A 22,087-nucleotide genomic window follows, 5' to 3' on the forward strand; every position below is an offset into this window, starting at 1 on the left:
TACATTGCAGCTTTCTTTAGCATTGATGCTAATTCTTAGCATCACAACGCTGGGTCCAAACCGACGGGCACACTTTGGCAGGCCCCAGTTAAATTTCTTCAGGAATTTTCTAGTTTAATCTTTTCTCTCTCTTTAATGAACTAGAAAAGTGTGATTTGGTAACTTTTAATGATTATTATTAACTTCCCAGCAAGAGGTTTGAATTCACTTCTGTACTTTCTCACCTCGTAGGCCTGACTTAATAAAGTAGTCTGCATTGAAAACCTGAGACCTCATTGCATGGTTCAGCAGACACATATTTAATGCTGTCCCAGTTCTCTCCTGGGTTTTTTAAGCATTTCTGCTGTAATTGTTGCAATGCACTCAGTAAATAGTTATTATTGGATTCATTTTCTTTGGCAGAAGCTATTTCATTAGTTTTGAAAAAAGGAAAAAAAGGCAAAGACATAAAAAACCCCAGAAACAAGCTATAATTAATGTTATTAGTCATTTATATTGATGTCTTATGAGATTATTTATTAGTCATTATTCTGTTAAAATCATACCAGAAATTTTCACACAAGCACAATGAATATTTTAAAGCTTTATCAGAAAATAGATCAGATAAAATCAGATTCATTTGCCTACCCAATTAGCCACAACTAGTGAGGCAGCGTTTTTCTGGTATCATCAAACTCAGACACAGGAGAATAAGAGCTTTGATATGTTTTTAAAGCAAATTTCCCAAATATACATGTCTTTTGGCTCAGGCTAATGAGGAGACAAGTTCATTTTACATCCGAGTCCCTTAGGGTAATTTTCTCGACAGTCCTAAAAGATTCATCACATGCTGTGCTCCAACTGTAGTCAGAACTTAGAAATTGAAACTTCCGAGTTGTAAAAATCCACTGAAACTCTCCCTGAAGTTGGAAGCCCTACCCTAGGGTAGGTTTTCTACCCTAGGTTGAAAACCTTTCTGTATTTGAGACTCTAATACAGCGATACTTGGGCATCGCTGTATTAGAGTCTCAAATTCTACCATGTTAACTAGAACATTGCTAACTGGGGTCTGACATCATTCCTAATTGAGTTTACTTCTGAGGTTAATAAAACACAGCATAGCTGTGAATGCAGGCATTATGTTAACATAGCATAAACATGCTAACTCCAACCCAGTCAGCACAGAATGTAGTGCAGTGTGATTCCTTTCAGCCAACATGGCTTACAACATCAGAACTTTCATTCTTTCAGAGGAAATAAAAGTACTTTGCATGGTACATAAACCTTTTGAGTTGGAAATTCAAACAAAATTTCTGACATCCTTTAAAATGACTGAAAGAGTTCAGAGCAGCTTATTTATAGACTGAGAAAGTAATTTAAAAACAGTGCAGGTGTGATGATGAGTCAATCATTGCCAGGTGTGAGATGAGAGCTGAAAGAAGGAGTAAGAGAAACTGCCTGGGGAACAGAAAACCAAAATGTTAAGCTACAACTTGTCTTGACTTTAAACCAGACAAAAACCATAGGTTATAAGAGTAGTTAATTATGAAAATAATTCTTCAAGATAAACACTAAAGTTTTAAGTTATAAATTAAATCCATATTAAGTATCTTTACAGCTTTATTTGTTCCCCCTCTGGTGAATAAAGTAAGATGAGGAAACTCAAGAAAGTAGCCTGAAAAATAGCAACAAAGTGACAGAAAAACATTTTGACCCCAAATTGTAGGTTATGTGGAAATGCCAGCAGTCTTTCTGTTGGAACAAAAAAAAAGCCTCCATTTGCATGTGAAAAGAATAAATCATGTTTGCTGTATTACCATGACTGTCCTTTTTTTGTTTTTGCTTTCAGGGCAGGAAGTTTTCATCTGGCTCCGGTGATGTCCTTATTTCCCTCAATGCCTCTGCAAGGTCACAGCTTTATTCAACTAAGAGGCATGGAAGGCAGCAGCTCTCTGGGTTCCCTGAGGCCCTCGAGCAAAGAGAAATACATGAAACTCAGGTACAAGGGCCAACTGACAGGTGTGTATAAGCATGTGGTCCAGGTATGGAGTTTATGGGAGGAACATCCTCCACATAGTAAGTCTTCACAGCTTCCAAAATAAAGAGAAATTATCATTATAAAATGCTCTATGAGCTCAAGGACTTATTGAAATTCAACACAAAGTTCATGGGTAATGGATGCAACACTATGTGTATTAGTTTTATCATGCATTCCGTCATATTTGCAAAGAGCATTTATATATGTGTCCTCATGCACAATGTCAAAGTCATTGTTTGTTTCGACCTTCGAGCAAACCTTGTTATCCAAAGTGCCATGTGAAATCACGTGTCCAAAACAAACCTGAAAGCCAGAATCTGTTCCCCTGCAGCCGTTTTACACACCAGTTTGATCGACATTTAATCTAATTTTAAAAGAATGTTCCTTTTTAGCCAGAGTTGTGGGGTTTTTTTTTATTTAGCAGTTTGTAAATCAGATAAAGATTAGATTTGTTGAACAGACTTTGCTATGGTGTTGATTAACTGTCACTGACTGTGGGGGGAATATTATGCAAACACAGACGCATGAATGAAATTCATGTTGCTCTAAGATGTTTTAATTATTCAAACAGAAATGATCTGTACTCTGTGAATGCTAGATGAAGCTAACAGGGAGGCTTGGTGAGTTCTTATGGAAGTTATATTGAAATCATTCATCTTTTAGCCAGCTGTACCATGGCTTTAAATCAGCAATTTATTTATGTAGCCAAGAAATATATACAGAGACATGTTCTTTCCAAATTTAGCCTGAGCCGAGTTGAAGATCATCTAACCATCAGGAGATGGATTCCAACATCTGCAATGGAGTCCCTGTGGGTTGACACACTTCCACTAATCCACTGATGCAATAATACTGGAGATCATTTTACAATTAGAATTGGATTAAATAATTAATGCTGATGACGATGTCTTTGTCAGTGTCTCGGCATATCTCTTTGGGGAGATTCAACTTCAGACAATTTTATTTCAAGGTGTGAAACTCAGCTCCAAGCTTCTAGCAATAAACACAAGAAGACTGAACTTCTCACCACCACAGCAATAGTATGATGGATAATTCTGAACGTTTTTGACAACACAACCTTTTATAACCTTGGTGTTCGTTGACATCAGTAACTAAGCCTCGAGTAATCACCATCTGTTCCAGAATCTTAATTAGTTAATCTGCTTTGGACAGGTTTGGATTAATCGTCTCAGAGTTTCACCACTCATGCTTCAGTTGTAGACGACCTACAGCGGAGAGCTCTGATCGTCTGTTCAGACCTGTTTAATACTATATTGCTGGTAAAGCTATATAAGTATCCTGAATGCAAATGTCACGTGAACTTATTACATTAAATTTTAATGATTTCACATGGGACTTAACACACAAATAAAATATGAAAAATACTTTTTACTTGATGAACTTGGCAAATTAAAAGAAAGTTCATAAAAGCATAGTCTCTCAACTTATACATGTATTTAAAAAACAGCTTGACCACACCTGAATAGAATAATTAGGTCATTAAGGCTCTGCACCATTAGCTAGAGTGACATTTTTATGACTAAATCACATGCTGCTGTGAGAAAATACTTCCAGAAATATGTTGTCATCAAATGTAAACATTCTCTGGTGATTTTATTTTTATGGCAAATAAAGACAATGAAAATGTCTGTATTTTACATTTTTATTTAGTAGTGTTGTACTGTTGCCATACTATAGCATTTATGGCACCTTTTACAGACGATTTCAAGAGGTTGGATAAGATTCTTCTTCGCATTTGTGGCATGTGGGAAAATGGAGGTGATATAACACAAAAAGCAGCCGTGTCCACTACAGTTTGATAGCCAAGGGCAATCCATTTAACCATCAGCTCTTGAAATGAAAAGCTGGTTGGGGGCAACCAGTTTGAGACTGAAGTTCTAGTTTGAAAAAGTGGAAACCTTTGGGGTTGAAGCAAGTTGTTTACATCAAAAGTTTAAAAAAAATTAAAAAAAGAAGTAGTTAGTGTGTCCTCGACATTAAATGTCTGTGCTTCAGTTTGTGTGTGTTTGGGGCTGTTGATATGTGCGATGGATGAGGCGTGTGAACAGGCTGTTTGCGCTGCCTCTCAGACTGCCAGGCTTGTCAGGACGAATGAGGGATCTGTCTGTAAGAAGCCCCACAGTTGGCCTCTGCTGTGCTCTTTGCTGCCCTGATCCACCTTCATCTCTGCTGCTCTTCTGACAGCGAGGAAGAAAGGAGCACAGACCACTGGGAGAAGGCACTGCAGTCGAGCCATGGAATACGATCAGGATCATTTTACTGTAAATGATTATCTGCGACGCACCGCTTTACAATCTCACTCGTGGTCAGAGACCCCCTGGTGTCACATTAATACTTTAGTATTCTGGCCTCTTTTTCCCCTTTTCTAAGTGTTATCAAGGTTTCAAGTTGATGTACATGAATATTCTAAGAGACTATTGGTTAAAATATTCCCCAAACGGCATTAGCGGTACTGTCAGTGACATAGAGGGAGGCACAGAACCAAAATGAAGGAATCTGAAGCAGTAAGAACTAATAAATCAAAGAGAGCTGCAAAATGAAGAGGAGGTTTAATGCTGAGATTTGCAAAATGTTGAAATAATTTGAGAAAGTTATGTTCAAACACTATAAGCATTATCAGTATCTGCATTTCTATTGACTACATAATTGTGCAAATTGGAATTAAAGAATAAATCATAGGGGACCAAAATTGTAACATTTGTTACTCAACTGTTTCTCCTTCACCTCCACCATGTCAAACAAACCAAATCCTTTGAAAAAATCTGTTCTCGCCCTCATCTCTGGCAGCGCTGCACCAAGAGCCACTGAAGGAAACAACACAAAAAATGTCTGAAGAAGACACTGAGGGCAACTTCCTTCTTCACAGAATGTAAACAAAAATGGAGAGGTGTAAGACTTTAAGTGGTTGTAGAATTTTTCTTTTGTCTTTGATGAAAGACTGATGGACTGTCATGCTTGTTTTGGTTGTATTTACCCAGAATGCCCTGCGCTATAGTTCACTTCCTGCTTTCCAGTTTGCTTACCATCCACATTTGCATTCAGACCATGAAAGGGTCCATTTCATCTGAACTGATACCCAGATCTTTAGGTGGACCAAAGTTTGCGTTTTTGGTCTGCATCAGACTTTCTTCATACCTCCCTAAACAAACCAGATTTTCTAGCCAAATGGACCAAAGTTTGATTAAAACAGACTAAACAGGGCTGGTGTGAATGCACCTTAAAAGTTGGCAGGCAGTTGCTCTCGAGGACTGGATTGGAGACCCCTCTTCTAGGGGTTACAACTGGATTGAACAAAACAAAAGAAAAATTCTTGCGTTTTTTAATATATTCAAAAGAAACAAAACTGTTGTCTCCAGATATTTCAGTGAAGCAATATTGATGATGTGAGGAGATCAAACAACCCCTCTGATGTGAGCAACACCTGTCACATCTTTTGACAGCCAAGCAGCAGGAGCTTCTGCTGGCTTTAAAGCTGACAAAGACCGTTCAGTGTGCTTTGGTGAAATGTGACAAAAAGCCTCAAAAGCAGCAGTTTGAAAGCTTTCTTTCAACAACACAGTAATTTCAGCATCTTAACCTTTTCTGTTGTATCACTCTTTAGCTCTTCCTCTAAGGCCTCTTCCCAGTGAGGAGGCTGACATATACGTGCCATTCCGCAACCCTGCTGGTGTTGTTGCCGCTGTCTGTGTTTAAGGTCAGCAGAGAGAACTGTGATGCTGCACGGCACCATCGGAGCAGCAAAGTGAGAAGCTGTGAGTCCCACATTCACGGCATTGTGAGAACTGTTGACTTCTAAATGGAGAAGGTGAAAGAATCTACGATGAATGCACACACACACACACACACGCACATTTGCTTGGTTTTTACATCTGGCCACAAGATCTCAGCAAGCAAAACTGTCCAGTTTGACGTTCTGAGGAGGATTAAAATGTAAAATGGTTCTTACTGGATGAGTAGATTGGAATTACAGAGTCAATATAATTTTGTAGTGCAGGTTTTTTACTGAGATTGGCATTAAAAGTGCAAAAAATAAGTTGTTGCATTGACCTCTGTGCTTCTGGGCTTTACGTGAGTTCACCTAGGATGATTTTTCAATAACACAGCGCCCCGAGGCGTTCCCCAGAGACCACAGATTACATTTCTATGAAATTAACTGAAACTCTCTTTGGCTTGTGGCAAGACAATAAATACCAAGGCATGTTAAACATTCACATTTGGTACAAACCTCAACCCTGAACTTTCACTACAAAATGCACCATGAGATGGTTTATTAACAAACTGTACTTAAGTAAGCTTGATTTGTGCAAGTTTTTAATCTCATTATGTTGAGCTAGCTCTTAGCAAATTATCACCAAGATAAATAATATAAAAAGAAAGCATTTTTTGCATCATGTTTCTTGCTTAACATTTGTAGAATATATCTACACAGTTAGCATTTAGCATAATGCTTTCAGCATGCGGAAGGTTTATACTGTATAAATTACCTAACATTAGAGATAATGCAGCTAAATTAGTCTCTAATTTATCTCCATATCCATCTCTCTCCTGGCTCCACCAGACTAGTGGCAGCAGCAATTACTAAACACCTGGTGGAAACATACATCTGCTGAGCTTATTAAACAAGCTACAACTTTCCTAAAAATGGTTGTAAATTGCATTAATGGATGTCATGGAGAAGCATTGTTGTAATGATGTGATGAAGGAGGACTGAAGGAAAGCATAGGAGGTTTTTAAAGAGACAGAGGCCAATTTCAACTGTAGCTGACATAGTTGTTTGTTTGAACTTGATTGGTTCCCTTTAAAATGTTAAAAGTGGCATTTGATCTTACAAAAAGGCTTTATTGGCCAAATGTAGCAGTTACTATTAATACTAAAGGTAATCTTTAATACCCGATAAACATTGCTAAAATGTTTATTGTGTTTTTAGTCACTTGGTTAGCTTGAGTTCATATCACTTCAATACATAGAAGTAAAAAAGAAAACAAATAAATAAACCCAGTGTCAAGGTTTTCCTTTCACTGTTGTAAGAACATTTTAATATTTAAATCATCCTTGCTAAAATGATTCAGGCAATAAAGGAAAAACATGAAAGAAAGTGAGAGACTGGCGCAGTGAAAGTCTCCTCAGTGAAGGAGACTTTCACTATCTCTACTTTCACAAAAGACCAAAGATCTTTTGCTTTTCTGAACATCACAATTCGCCACCCAGAGCTCATCCAGAGAGGGCAATATCTCTTTTTTCCTTTTGGGCATTTGATTCATATTAATATGACAAAGACCCTATACTTTGAAATCGTTTTAAAAGTTAATTAAGATTAATGTATAGCCATGAGACTTAATGTGAAGATCATTTGAATGGTGATAGTTTTTCAGAGTAGCTCCAGGTAAGTTGTGATAGATGGGAATAATAAAGGAGCTGACAAAAGGCTTCAGGTTTATGACCACATTTAACACTGATTCTTTGTCATTTTTTTCTTATCTGATCAAGTTCACAAAGAACCGCTAAGCTGTTTAATTTTATAAGGACTTTTGCTAGAGCTTGCTTCATTACAGACATAAAACAGTGTTTCTAGTTTTTATATTAATGTTTGTAATAAAATGCACAAAACATCTGGATGGTGTTTTGTTCCTTTACTTTTAAAATTAGAATCCTCTTTGCGGTGACAATATGTTTTTAAGCTCCTTAGTCTTTAGGTGGATAATGGTGCAAACTTTAAACTTAACAGGAAAAACTAATCTGATGAAATGTAGAACACTTCAGAGCTTCAGATGGGAGCTGCCACCCATCAAAGGGACTTCATGTATTTATCTATGTGTGTATATAAGTATCAGTTAAATGTGTAATTCAGCATATTTGTGTTTATGTATAAAATAGAAACATTTTAAGTCTATTCTGCACTGATTATCTGCCTCGGATTGGTATTAGCTGATCCGATGCACCTCTGACATCTGTATCAGAATTTTAAAAAGTCGATCGGTTCATCTGATCATCATCATTTATCAGTTCATGTTGGAGCCTCAGTTTGCAATAGGTCCTTCAGAAATGATGGTACAACAACAAAACACTCAAACCACATCCAGCATCCGCCAACATGCAAACCATGTCGAAGCACAGGTACGTCCCAGATCTCTCTCTAAATGATTGCAGGAATGGTTTCACTGACCACAACAGATTCCATTCAGAGTTAATTTGGTAATACAGATATATAAACAAAATGAATAACTTTTTGTATTTATCTGATTTTGTCCCATTTATTACTTTCACATCAGATTAAAAGGAATGCATCACAAAAAACAACTCTGGTTGTGGTGAAAGAACGACCCTAAAGCCTGACGGCTGCAGAATGTAACTTGGTAGAAATACTTTGTACGAACCTTGACTATTCAAACACAAATATCTGTGTGCTTTTCCAGCTAACAGACAAAACCCTTTACAAATTGAGCAAGTGACTAAAACTAGACCTTGGATCCTCTCTGTATGAGCGTTTCCTTGGCGTTTTTCAGTATTTACCTCTTTCAGAGATCTGAGAGCACCTAGAAACCAACTGCTATTTTTTTCTTTCCTAATGTTGTTTTCCAGGTCAGAGACCCAATGATGGAGCCATGAAGACACCTGCTGCTCCTGACCGCTCTTCCTTCATCACGGTGGACAGTAACCGGAGGACGGTCAGAGGACAGATGATAGGGCAGTGCAGGCAGGGGATGTCTGGGGAAAAAAAAAAAAAAAAAAAAAAAACTTTAAGGAGAAAAATGTTGTTTCCGAGATGAAAACACAGAGGAAGGGTGACAACAAACATAACCCAATGCTAAGAGAAATCAGCAAAAACATCTATATTATAGATTCTACTAATGTAATTATTGTTCAGATGAATGACATTACACCTAAAAACTAACTAATAACTGTTTGGAAAGAGTGAAGAGAAAAAAAACACAAACACTTTATATCAACAGTCAGGCATGGTGTTGGAGGGGTGGTGATTTGGGCTTATTTGAGCAGTCAAATATGAGGTTCTCTGCAACAGCTGAAGCTCGGTCCAAACTAGGTCATCAGCTAGAAACTACAACAGAATAACTAAAGAAGAAGAAGAAAAAGAGTGATTGCAATCAGCCATTTAAAGTCCAGAGCTTAACCTGACTGATTAAAATGCTGCATTGGGATCTTAAAGCGCTGAGCAGAAACAAAGTCTCTGCAAAACTTAATAAACTGATGCAAGGTTGGAAAGAAAAGTGACCCAAAATATCAAATAAGGTCAGCCACTGAAAGTGGGAGCAAAGGTGATTTTTACTCTTTTGTGTCTGCATACTTCAAATTATTGTGGTGAGCAGATAATTGTGTTCTTATCTTAAAGGGAAAAGTAACAAATTCTACAGAAATCAGCTGTACAATGTTTTTACAAAGCATCAATAATGGAAGAGGAGAGCATCGCATTCACTTTCAATTTTTCAGCATCCAAAAGCAAATATGTCCTTTTTGCTGTCAAAAGACAAACTGTGCAGGCATTTGTCTTCATGTTTATACTCCAGCTGTTGTGACAAGCCTTGCATGTAATTTCCGCCTCACTATGTTCCTGCGTTTCGTCGTCAAACGCAATTAGCCGCGACCTAGTTTTACGAGCAGGAGAAATACTGTTCTTTAATTGCCTCCTATCCTGGCGAGTGTCGACTGGGGAATGTTTCACAGAATACAGCGGGACAATAACAAGAAAAATGGTGATGACGTTCAGCCACACTTATCAGGAGGGTAATGAGTAGCTACCAGTTTCCTTGTAAGCCAAAAAAAATTAGAAGAAATCATATTTTAGTCAAATTATGGTTTGTCACTGAAAGATTTATGTGGGGAAGCATAACATTTAAAAGAGAAATAGAAATTAAACACGTTGCAGTATCAAAATACATGATTTAACACAGTTTAGCTTCTGGTTTCTATGATCAGGATTAATTTACGGCATCAATATTTTAGTCCGGAAAACACAAGTATGTATAGTAAAAGTGCAACAATTTATATGTCTTCTGTCTAGCAAAGATTTTGTTTTATTAGTATTATATTCTTAGAAGATGAATTAAACTTGAGTTATAATGTTTTGGAAAAGCCAAACCACCGTGTTTCCTCCAGTACTTCTTTCCTCCAGTTATGATCCCAATGTAAAGTTTATCGCAGATGTAATAGGCTAAAAGAATGCCGTCAAAATATCCTCCCAAGATCAAGTTCTTTATATAATCTGTATCTTTTCCATCACAATTGAGTTCTTGCCCCAAGATTAAATGTATAACAGATTGACCCAAAAATCAGAGCAACGGAGGGTGGGGGATGTGTCCCCCAAATATTGGAGACAGTCGCATTCATCCCACCCGATAATTTCACCGCAGTTGCGAAGAAGTTTTAAATCTTCCACTCTCGTGCTTTTATTTTGAAGGCACACCACAGCGCCTTCAGCACAGCACTGTGGTGTTTGTTGTAAATACATGAATCCATACAGGGACATGAGGCTCCAGAGAGTCAGAGGGAGGCAGAGACAATAAAACATTTCAGTAGATATTTTAGTTAAATATTTGTGGCTGAAAAAAAACATTTAGGCTTTTTATCTCAGTGTTTTTTATGGCTCATGTTTGGTAAGTTACTGAATGCAGGGCTGGAAAGTGAAACTGAGTTATCAGTGAGAAGCTAAGGAGTCTGTTAGATGTGAAAAGTATCATTTTTGTTAATCTTGTAAGATCAAACTGTTGCACTGATGTACAGAGTTGTTCAAGAACAAAACTTGTTTCTTAGCTTTTATTGTTGTTGTACTGTAATGAGTTTAAAACTGCTGAGTCCTATTTTATGATTTTTTTTTTTACTTCGGTTTTAGAAAGAGGCAATATCCGTTCAATTGCCAGTCAACTTATATCAATGCATTTTGACCAATAATCAAAGGTCTTTTGACCAATAAAATACATCAGAATCTGGCAGCTTGTGTTTGCTACCAGAGTGTTTAGCTTGCTAGTTGTGAGGTGAATGATACTGCTACCCCCGCGACCCGACCCCGGATAAGCGGAAGAAGATGGGTGGATGGATGGATGATAAAGTGAGTGTTCAGTCCTGGAATGACAGTCATTATGCTACATGAATTCATAACTTTAATCTGATTATTGGATTGTAAATAGTAACGTGTTAGAATACTTGCATTGCAAAATAAATTATGAACTGTATGCAAAATTGTACAGACATTTAGAAATACATTCTACACTGTTGTAATTGAAGGTTTTCATTTCATCTGCCTCTTCTGCTCACTCATTGCTCTCAGCGTGAGCAAGAGAAGATGAGAAAAACACAATCTGCATTTTAAGCTTCATTAGTCGCCTGCAACTGACTCTGCAGTAAGCAGCAAATAATATTTCTGAGATTCTTTAGCATAAATAAAAATCTCGCAAATTGTTGTAAAAGTCCAGCTGAGCAGGTAAAAATATGTGGAAAAAAGAGAGAGACAATGTTGGACCTTTTACGCTTTGGGGTGGATTAAATCCAAATGAATCAATCAGGAGTAAATACCTTCCTGGCTGGTCTTAACCCCGCCTCTTTAACACACACTCACACACAGATTAATGCCCACAGCAGTGCCAGATAACCCTGCAGTTCAGATTGATTCATGGAACGGGTGTCAAGTTCAAACTGAGGACAGGGGCTTGCAACCAGAACAGCTCAATGTTTCACCAACAAAGTTAGAACAACGTTTCAACTGAAAATCCTCAAATCTCTTCAAAGATAAAAGGCAGATAATCTGGCAAATGTTGCATTTCCTTTTTGAAAATTATTCAGACTTTACATTTTATCACACTCACTACTTTGTGCGTTTTCTTGTTATATTTTTCACAAAAGCTGAGTACTGCAGCTTTAACATGTAAGCAAAAACTTTTTCTTCTATGTTTATTAAAACCGTCACCATAACAGCATAATAAAACTTTTCTGCTATCACCGTAGAACCTCCACTATACAAGTTACTCTACATTCACATCTGTTATGAAGTTACCTGAAATAGAGGTGGATTTCACAGCAACAAAAGGCACTTAGCAGGTGTTAAATTAAATCCCCGTTCCCTCTGACATTCTGTCTTATGATAAAGTTAATTAAGTGTGAGAGTTTGTAACTGGAAGCAAAACGGGAGCAAATGTCTCTCAGATAGTACGATACCCTGCAGGGGAACGCCGGCCTTTTCTGATGGATCATTGTCACTTTCATTACGGTCTGCCACGGCTAAATGAAGAGATAGAATTTCCTCCCCCAAAAAAAGAGAAAATAATGAACATGAAAGTTGGATTTAGGAAACTGCACCTGACTCCTGCCATTTTGAGTAAAAGGGAGGAAATGTGTTAAGGGCTGGAAATGAATTAAAATGGTTCTCAAAGTGATATAAGAGCCCTTGACAGTGTGTAATTGCAATCAGTTAAATTGCCTAATTCAAGCAGAGAGCCATGGGGAGCTGCAATTTGCAAAGAGGCGTGGGGGCAAAAGGGGGCGGGGACTTATTTATTTTATCCTAAACACCTCTAACTATGTTTACATCAGCCTGGGCAATTAATTAAACCTCAATATGATGTTTTCTTTTTCATTTTCACCTGATAAATCAGTGACTAAAACCACCGTCAGAGGAATAAGACAGACAGACAGACAGACAGACAGACAGACAGATAGACAGACAGTAACATGTTGCAGACAGTATAATTTGGGCCTGTTTTCAGTGAGAAAAGAGAGCTCTCTGATTGAAATAATACATTTGGAGTGTTGGTAATGCCACCTTAAGTGCTGCTGGAGGAGTTGAGTGAATTAATCGCCTCCCCAACTCGATCCCAGCCAATTACATTATCCCCTGATTTATGAAACAACAGACCCCAGTCCACTATAACCTTGAGCCCAGAGGTGTTGAGTAAATCTGGCTTTGTGTTAAAATCCAGAGACTAAGAATAATTGGGAAATTTTACTTTTTAATTAAATCTTGTCAGCATCATATTCGGGAAACACATAATAACAGATGAGCTTTTATTTCTTTAATATTTCACATGCTGTCAAGCATTTAGGCGCCAAGCTATTTTGCCTGATGTGAACTTCCATTTTATGTGCATACAGACCAGTGATTGGGGCTCATTGATGCCAGTGCTCTACTTTTATTAAACGTATTCCTGGCTCAGAGTTTATGTGTTAAGTTGTGTCTCTTTTCTGGAAGAGACTATTAACACATCCACCATTAACCCCTTTTTAACTGCTATTTTATCAGTTTTTTTTCTTTAAAGAAAGTACATCTGACCTTGTGCTTTTGCGTTTAGCTGCATCTCCTCTCGGTAGAGAGCCATTGATTAAAGTATCGCTTTCACTAACCTGACGTATTCACTCCTTTTGTCTATAAACAATAAGAAGAACTGATCTGAAGGAAAACAGGAACAAGACAGATCTAACCAAAATAAGAACACAAAATAATAAAACTAGAATCCAATCAAATAACCAAAACAACTCAGCAACCCGAGACATTCACACAAACTCATTTGTGTGAAGATGTTAAGTGATATCTCTTAACTGGAGCTTTAAGTAAAACAGATGAATCACAGTGGTCTGAAGAAAGAAGAAAAAAAATCCATCTCATAAATATTTAAGACATGTACAAGCAACTTGACAGATTCTATCTTTACTTTAGTTTTTTCTTCTTTCTGAAGTTATTTTAGTGGCTTTAGTCCCAGACGCACACTAGGAAGTAAACACGCAACAACTCAGCACTGGCAACCAGCACTATGCCTCTTGACAGGCATTGTGAGTGATTGGATTGTCTGTATAAGCATGTCAGTGCCTGAGAACAACGAAACAGAGACCCTGAAGCTAATTAAAGACGGGTGCCGTCCTCCTTGTCTTCAACAGCTTCTGACAGGCAGGAGGCCGACAGGCTCCGTGGAGGCTCCTGCAGCAACAAGGCAGAGACTGGAGGTGCCATTGCTACTTAGACTGTGCGTGACAGAAGCAGCTTTGCAGAAGGATGGACAAAACCCCCTAGAAACCGATGGATGTTGCTGTCTGAAAGCGGCTTTGATTGCTGGTGGCTTGAATCAGACATATAAACCAGCTCATCAGAACGTCCCTTTTCAACCATCGAGGACTGAAAGTGTCTTTGAATGGGAGAGAAACAAACAGTCACCTCTAATGGCTCCATGCAGCACTAAGCACAAAGCCAGGAGAGCATGTAATGACTTCACTTGGTGTAGCACAAAGTCCCTCTCTGAACAAAACAAGATAATAAGAGTTACACATATAGAGAGCCTGAAGTGTGAGTTAGCCTCTGCAAGTCAAGCTGAAGACATCACGCATTAACAAGGTTTTATATTATATGACCTTATTATGTCCAAGTAAAAAGGATGTAACATTTAGACTTCTGCAGTCATAATAGTAAAAACATGCTGAATTGAATGTGCCGGTCAGTGTTTCTCAATTATATTCTGCCTTAAAACAATATACAAGATCAGTTTATTAACTGAGTTGGTCAAATATAATCTCGACTGCTCAGTCTGTGTGATACTCAAAAGTGCAAATGATTCACTAGGATGTGCATATTTAAACTTAGCAATAGCTGCATTTTCATTACAAATGTGCACAAAACTTTGACACCTGTTGATATTTTGATAATGTTGAAAAAACACAATTTTTCAATTCCGTTAAATTAAAAATACATTTAAAATCACATGTTTGTCCACAAGATTAGAAATGAAAAAACATGCTCATCACCCCCCTACCACTTCATGTCGTCTTCTGAACCAGTAGTAACATCTGTTTGTTGATTACATGACTAGTGTGATGCAAAAAGTGCTTCCAATGCAATTTTGTGAAACATACAAATTTTGATATGGCTGAACAACCACCTCACCCAAGGACAAAAACCTTCTAACAAAAAATTTGAATTTTTTTAAATTGGTAGGATTCCGTTAAGAGAATTTATTTTCACAATTTCAATTTATGTTATTTTAAGGTCAACAGTGAAAAGTTTTCAAACTATCAATATTAGTAGTCAGCCTCTATGGATTATTCTTTTTCAAAAAGCATATAGCTTATAAACTTTTGTGTAAAATTTGCAGCAATTTTGTTTGCATTTCAGCTTGATAGAAGAGAGGAAAGTGCATGATACTTTGTGAATAATAATAATCACAGAAATCCCAAAGGTCATGTAGGCTTTTTCTGCAAACTACAGTTACTTAAAAATGACAGAGCATTATGGCCAGACTAAGCTTTTTGTTTTTAATATGAGATGAATAAAGTTGTAATAATACAAGGATGAAGTCATAACTTTAAAAGAACTCTATAACAAACTGTACTAAAATTAAAAATATGACCAACTAGTGAAGATATAGTCGAGGTTATACAAATAAGAAATACTTAATCTTTTAACACACAAACATCATCAAACGTCTCCATCTCTCTGCTACGGAGGTAGATATGTGTCAAAATGTCTGCGTTTGAATCCTCCTCCACCTTGTAATTGATTTCAATTACAAGGTGTGGTCAATTACTTAGATAACTAAGTAGAAGCTTTATCTCACTTTTTTTTTCTTTTTCTTTTACAGGAGCCTGACTCTGGCGCCATCAGAGATCTCTAGCCCAAACTGTAGACATCTTTGACTTGCTGCCTCCAGTGAACGAGGAAAGAACTGCGTTCTTTTGCAGCTTCATGTGTTGCAGATAAATGTGATGGATTTGTTGCTTAAAAAGTGACTTCACCTGCACAACCACTTGGTTCATGAGAGCAAATTGCTTGCAGTTGGTCCACCTGAGAACAGGGGTGTTAGTGGTGCAGTTCAGACCCGAAACAAATGACCATTTGCACACACACACAGATGGAAACCCGAGGTCAAGTGTTGGAGTGCAACAGATCCATTATCGAGATCAAGCCGGTAGAGATCCAGGTGTCTGGACACAAAACGCATTATGTGATTAAGGTGCGTTAAGATGCTGTGCTGACTGTGTGTGTGTGCGTGTGGGCGTGTGTGTGGGGTGTAGATGAGGTGTAAAGGCCTCTGGAGCTGCACAGAGCTCTCTTTGAGCTCTCAGATGAATCAATCCCTGGCCATCCAATTTAGAGTGCTGAGAGAGGGCGCATCGATCCGAGCTCCGAGTTTCAACAGACGATGACAGTTTAAAAAAAAATAATTTAAAAAATAAAACAGGGAGGATGGCGAAGAAAAGTAACAATCACTGCAACTTATCTTATGTTTACTAACACAAACTTGTAATCTGCCATATCTGTCTTGATTCTTTACTCTTGACAAGCACAAATGGAAAAATAGATAAAATCGTTGTTTTAGAGATGAGGGAATGCAAGATACATCATATAAAAGAAAAGATGTCATGAGATTTAAACAAGAAAAAAGGGAAATACGTTTCAAACTGAAAGTGCTGTTAGGCTCAAAAAGGAGCTGTTTTCACATATACAGCGCCTTCATAAAACCTCAAGGTAACATGCTTGATCGTGGTATAAAAAAGTCCTGCAAATTCATGATACTCCCCATTTTAACATTTAAAATGAAAAAAATATATACTGATTCTATATTTCCTCTGGAAGTATTAAAAAACTCTTTTTGATTTTCATGATACAGAAAGCCTTACTCCACTAATACAGTACAGACCAAAAGTTTGGACACACAGTTGTGTCCAAACTTTTGGTCTGTACTGTACTTAGAAATATTTTTATAGGAACATGTTTTAGAGCGGAAAAGGCTTTCAAGAACTTTTGCTAAAGAAATTAACAAAAAAATGTTTTGCTCCCCAGTTGAAGACCTCTTGGATTTATTTCTGAAATTTCTCCAGCTGTCCGGGTACATATTGTTGTTAAGAACTGTTTTCTGTTGCTCATCTCCAAATCAAAGGTCTGGTGAGATGGAAATGTGGAGTAGAGGCTGAAGGGGAGTTGGGAGCAGCTCTAGGCAGAGAAAAGACAGATGAAGGAGGAGGATGAGGATGAGGATGAGGATGGCCTGAACCCCCTAGTTGAAATGCTGCACATACAGGGCCGAGCAATGACAGAGCAAAACACTCTGTAGCTATATAACCTCTTATAAACTTTATCACTCTCAAGATTTGACATTAAAAAAGCACCTGAGAGTAAACACTCTGCCATATAACCAATATTGGTGAAGCTCTGTGTTTATAGGCCTGTAACTGCTGAATATCTTACACCAAGTGTATAACAAAATCAACCCTAGTGTCTATAAGTCACCCATGATTTCACGGTAGTCTGTGAATTTTAAACAGAAAAGCTCAGAAATGTGAGTTGCAGAATCAGACTAAACTTTTCCTGTTTTAAGGATCATCAAAAGTATTTGCAAGTGCTAAATCTCAAAATAATGAATATTTTCTATAAATCAAATCAATTTTATTTGTACATCACATTTCAGCAACAAGGCAGTTTAAAGTGTTTTTTTTACACTATAAAAGCAGAATAGTAACCAATCATTAAACAAGAAACAAACATTACATTTTTCCAATGCCATCACAAGAATCAAGCAAATATGCATCAAAAATATCAATGTGTTCCAGTTATTATGAATCAAAGGCAACTTTTAACTGGTGGGTTTATAGCCTTGAGTTAAAGGAGCTGTGTTTCATCCTTTTGGTAATTTTCTGGAAGTTTGTTCCATATTTTTGGTGCATTATAACTCAATGCTGCTTCTCCATTTTATTTTTAGTACTTTCTTCAAATTCAGAAATTTTAAAACATCAAAAGACCACAAATTTCTGTATTAAAGATGCCACCAACAACAGGTATTTGTAGAAGAATGTTTAAAAACTAAAGGTTAATCATTTTTACAGCTTTTTTTTTTTTTTTTTTTTTTTTTGAAGTTCATTTCAATTTTGGAAACTTTTCAGAGGAAAGAAATAGATCAATCTGAGCCTCAAATTATATGTATTCAAGTGTATGGCCAAGCTGTGGGATCTAAAGTGCATCACTTTATTTAGTGTGGCAGTATAACATCACTGACCTTGTCAGAACGACATTTCTCTTGTCCATACCCCATGTTAACTTTCTTCTTCCTGTTATCCTCAGGAGTTCATTCAATCTGTTTCCCACTTGGCCATGCAGGAAACTGCTCTCCCTTCTGAATAAATTACCTGGACCCTTAAGCTTCTGCTTTAGCTCATATATCGTCCAGTCTGCTCTTGGACATTTCCTTTGGTTGCAACAGTTTCTGATTCATCAAGCAATAATGACATCACCTTCCACCTAACAAGGGGCCTGCTTGAGATAATTTAGAATGACAGTAAAATGTTTGCTCTCAGCAGTGGTTTGTCACTGCTCTAAGGCCAATAATGGCACCTGATGTGTATGGAAATAATTACACTCTGGATGCAGAGTTGTTTAGCCCCCTCAAACTGCGGTCTGGGGCAAAAATAACATGACAAAAGCAATAGCATCACAGCTTCTCAGACCCAACGGCAACAGTAAAGGTTCTACCAGTTCTTGAATACTTGAGAAACTGTCTAAAATCAAACCACTAATGGGTCTAATTTTGTGAAAATTCCAGTAATTGATGAGCTGCACTTACATTTCCAAAACATGCCCAACACCACAATGGATCCGTTGTACTGTTGAAAAATAAAACGATTTCCTTTGCTATCAGGAACAAAAGCCAGTCAAGACAGTGAATAAAGGTCACCAGAGAAAGACGGTGCCTCAGGATCCTATTAGACAGCATTACTTGAAGGACTTTGATAGAGGTCTGATGTTGGGTTTGTAGGAGACTGGACAATGTGTTGCAGCATTGCCTGTTATGTGAGGGTTATAGATATCAAATTAAAGTACCCATTTAGGGTTCATTATCCCATGCTGTGTTGTGTCATGTCCAGTATCTGAAGCCAGGTGCCATTCACTTCATGTTCTGCACAATACACCAATCCATACTTGATATTGTTTGTCTTTACTGATTTAGCCGATTGATGGAACGCTGTCACTCTCCCATAAATAATTGCTTACCTTGTGATGCAGCAACTGTTGTCTTTCACTGTCCATTCTGAGTCTACAGCAGCTTCATATCACCTATGGCAGGGTGTCAAACTCCAGTCCTCGAGGGCCGCAGTCCTGCAATTTCTAGATGTGCCTCTGCTGCACCACACCTGAATAGAATAATTAGGTCATTAAGGCTCTGGAGAACTGATCTACACAGGAGGAGGTAATTAAACCATTTCATTCCAGTGTTTTGTACCTGTGGCACATCTAAAAACTGCAGGACTGTGGCCCTTGAGGACTGGAGTTTGAGACCCCTGACCTATGGCATACCTACCACATTTCTAAGTGTGTGCTTGTTATGTGCTTTGGGCACATTTTAATTCTTTCTATTTATTTTTCTAGATTGTTTTGTGGATTGACTTTAGTTGAATTACCTTTTGTTTAATATATTTTGGAGTTTGGATAATTCCTTTTTGTAATTAATTTGATTTTGTTAATTTGTGGCACTGGTGGCCTGCCTATAAATAGGCCTGGTTTCGACATGTGTGGAGATCCGCCCTTCTGCTCGCTCCACCACCACCAAGGCTGAGTCCTGACTCCAGTCGCTGTAGGCCGCAGCTGACGTCTCCAGCCTGCCATGAGGTATTTTTGTTAGCCTTTTTGTTTGCTGTTTTCATTGTGATTTTGGCCTGGTGGGACTGATTGTCCTGTTTTCGATTCTTTCTTTGCAGTAGATTCTTTCTTTTGTTTTAGTCTGGTACTAGTCGGGGCTTTGACGGCCCTGTATAGACCCCCTGCTGTACCATTTAGTTCTTTTTGATCAGCTCACCAGGTCCAACTTTCTGTTAATACTTTTGGAGTTTTGCTTTTTCCTCTCTTTTTTGGGGGGACACGGGCAACTGAGGGTATTTAACTCTCTCTCTCTCTTTTACTTTGAGAGTACCAAACCAAACATCTGCAGGTTCCCCATAACTTTGTTATCTTCAGATCTATAAACCTCACAGGGCTTGAAAACTGAAGTAAATGTATTGTCTATGGACACATTAGTGGCTAACAACAGCATTTACTAAGCCTTGAACATGGACAACATTCTAGATCAGGGGTCTCAAAATCCAGTCCTCGAGGGCCGCACTCCTGCAGTTTTTAGATGTGCCACAGGTACAAAACACTGGAATGAAATGGCGTAATTACCTCCACCTTGTGTAGATCAGTTCTCCAGAGCCTTAATTATTCTATTCAGGTGTGGTGCAGCAGAGGCACATCTAAAAGTTGCAGGACTGCGGCCCTCGAGGACTGGAGTTTGAGACCCCTGTTCTAGATCCTCTCATTAGTTCTCTTCTCTTCATCTCAACTCCACAGAATGTCAATAGGACTAAGATCTATTAACTGTGATGGCAATGGAAAAAGGTTGATTTTGTGAATCATTTTTGTGCCTTTAGAAGAGGTCCACAGTTTTTCAGGTCACCATATATGAGATATTATTGGTGATTAGCTACAAGTTTGTTTGTTATGCAAGAGCATCACAAAGAACACACTCCCCTATCCTACAGATAGTACCTAATGGTTATGGAGTCTTGGAATCTTCAAGATGCCAGTATTCATAAGTTTTCCCATCAGCGACTTTTTAAAATTTGTCCTCACCCTCATCACTTCCTAGTCTTTAAATGGTCCATCAAACACATCTCAGAGGAGATGTGGGTGTGTTTCATCCCTCCAACACTCCCTTGAGCTTGTTGTCCTTGAATTTCATTGCATCTTGCAGTCTTTGCCACAAACTGTTAAAAAGACAAGGATCGTTTATCTTTTTCAAGCAGGTGAAACACATCAATCGCTCAGCGTGGTTTTGCAACCTTCCCTTCCTCCGCCTCCTCAAAGAAAACACAAAACTTACATGAAAACATTTCCAACCCAATTAGGGGCATAATTAATGAAACCCAGCATCGGTAGCACCACAGCAATTGCCAGAGAAGGGAGGGTGAAAAATGTGGCAATCAAATTAATCAAGCAAAAGGCACAGACCAATTACTCACAAAGCATCTTGAGTGTGGCATCGAGTGAGCAGGACAGTTGATAGCTATCACTAAATTAGAGGTTGTTTTATCATTTGGGATGATGACGGACTGACGGTGGGAGACAAAGCAGACCTTATGCTGCCCAGTTAAAACAAGAGGCACTGAGATTGTGATTAATGAAAATGTGAGTGACTGCATCCCCTGGGCCTGTGTCCCGACCTCGTGTAGATCCAATGGTTTGGCGGAAAACTGGATGGGCTTCCACACAGGTTTGGGGAAAGTAGTTGGTATATAGAAGGAAAATTAGCACTTATTTCATTGATTCCTTCAGCACTGATTAGAATGGTAAAATACCAGAGAAACTAATCAAATTCTCCACCTCTAGTGCTGCCTATCAGTGGGACATTGTGCTGTTGGAAAATGCAGTAAAGACACCAGAAGCAAACTTCAACATTAGAGATAGATGCATGTTTATTTTTTGTGGGAAGGAAACTTTCACTTTTCCTACATTTTTTTTTTTTGTCATTCCCTACTATTTGGCTGAACTTTCAGAACAACACGTATAACAAAATAAAAAACACATACTGATAACCAAATGTTGCTTTTCTTTTTAAAAGAAAAATTACTTTCTGCAGACTGGGCTTTGATTACAGCCTGAGTGCTGACGTAGTCCGGAGTGAAAACAAAGGAGCTGGGGAGTGGCAACGCTGTTGTGCATTTCAATCGTGTGAGGAGTCGAGAGGGCCGCTGCTCATGGCGCAGACTGGTCTTAATTCATGCTGCAGGTCGACTGAAGGAAAATGGCTCTGATGGACTGCATGTGATAAAGCATGATGTCCTCCTGCTAATTGATACTCTGCAGCTCTTTGAGGGATAAAACCATCAGCCTGCCTCTTTACCTGCTTTTACCAAGAAATGTGCAATATTTTTAACTTCAGGTGACATGTTGGTCAAACAAAGCTGCTTTTCACTGTTACGGCTCAGTCATGTATATAAAAAGGTTTCATATACTTTACTGTAGAGTCAGATTTGATTTTGGATCCCTTATAATTCTCAGCAAATTAGGTTTCAATGAAAATTAGCTCATGTTGT

At 38.1% G+C, this 22,087-nt stretch overlaps 2 long non-coding RNA genes across 2 annotated transcripts; one reads left to right on the forward strand and one right to left on the reverse strand.

Moving 5' to 3' along the window:
- The first annotated feature begins 1,382 nt into the window (after positions 1 to 1,382).
- LOC122842410 lies at positions 1,383 to 8,751 on the forward strand. Its single transcript, XR_006372549.1, has 4 exons — positions 1,383 to 1,423; positions 1,829 to 1,998; positions 5,640 to 5,790; positions 8,618 to 8,751. It is a non-coding gene; the product is annotated as an uncharacterized LOC122842410 (long non-coding RNA).
- LOC122842412 lies at positions 5,749 to 19,086 on the reverse strand. Its single transcript, XR_006372550.1, has 3 exons — positions 19,011 to 19,086; positions 8,549 to 8,743; positions 5,749 to 5,830 (listed from the first exon to the last, which is right to left on the reverse strand). It is a non-coding gene; the product is annotated as an uncharacterized LOC122842412 (long non-coding RNA).
- Positions 19,087 to 22,087: the final 3,001 nt, after the last annotated feature.

This window comes from Gambusia affinis, linkage group LG13 (assembly GCF_019740435.1).
Source record: "Gambusia affinis linkage group LG13, SWU_Gaff_1.0, whole genome shotgun sequence".
In the NCBI taxonomy this organism is placed as follows: domain Eukaryota; kingdom Metazoa; phylum Chordata; class Actinopteri; order Cyprinodontiformes; family Poeciliidae; genus Gambusia; species Gambusia affinis.